This window comes from Penaeus monodon, chromosome 30 (assembly GCF_015228065.2).
Source record: "Penaeus monodon isolate SGIC_2016 chromosome 30, NSTDA_Pmon_1, whole genome shotgun sequence".
NCBI lineage: Eukaryota > Metazoa > Arthropoda > Malacostraca > Decapoda > Penaeidae > Penaeus > Penaeus monodon.
In genome coordinates, this window is record NC_051415.1 from 2,661,209 (window position 1) to 2,662,031 (window position 823).

Genomic DNA, 823 nt, shown 5'->3' on the forward strand with positions numbered 1-823 from the left:
TGGCACTTGGTTGTCGTGAATGGTTGGCACTTGGCTGACTGGCTGGTTAATGTTGGTTTTTGGTTGGCTGACTGGCTTGTATTCCGGGGGTTGTTAACTGGTTTCCTGGTTTTTGGGCTCCCAGAACCTGCGCTCGGCTCGCCACGCTGCCGACTTTCACCTTCTCTGCGACTTCATTCGTCAAGGGCCTTTGGGAGGAGGGAGGAGAGAGAAGAAATGATGGAGGGAGAAAAAGGAAACGAGGGAAGAAGAGGGGGAGGAAGGGAGGAAGAGAGAGGAGATGAGGAGAGGGAAGAAGAGAGGAGAAAAGAGAAGAAATGACGTAGGGAGAAAAGGGAAAAGAGAGAAGAAGAGGAGAGGGGAGGAAGAGAGGGGAAATAAGAGCTGAGTTGAGGAGAAAAGGAGAGAAAAGGAGAAGATAGACGAGAGGGATAACGAAAGGAGAAGAGTGGAGAGGAAGAAAGGAGATAGGGGAGGAAGAAGAAGAGGAAAGAAGAGGAGGGGAGGAAGAGAGGAAAGGAGGAGAGTTAGAGAGTAGACGAAAAGAGAAGAGGATGATGAAAGGAAAGTAAAATAGGAGAGGATAAATGAGGAGAGAGGAGAGTAGAGAAAGGCAAAATATAAAAAAGATGAAAAGTGAAGAAAGTAGAAAAACAGGAGAAAAGGAGAGAAAGAGAGGGGAGAAGGGGAAGAAAAGAGAGGAAAGAGGATAAGAGAAAGGGAGACGACCAGAAAAAGAAGCAGAGGAGAAAGGAAGACAATAAAATAAAGCGGAAAAGAGAAGAAGAAGCAAAGAAAAGAGGGAGGAGAGAAAGAGAAAGGG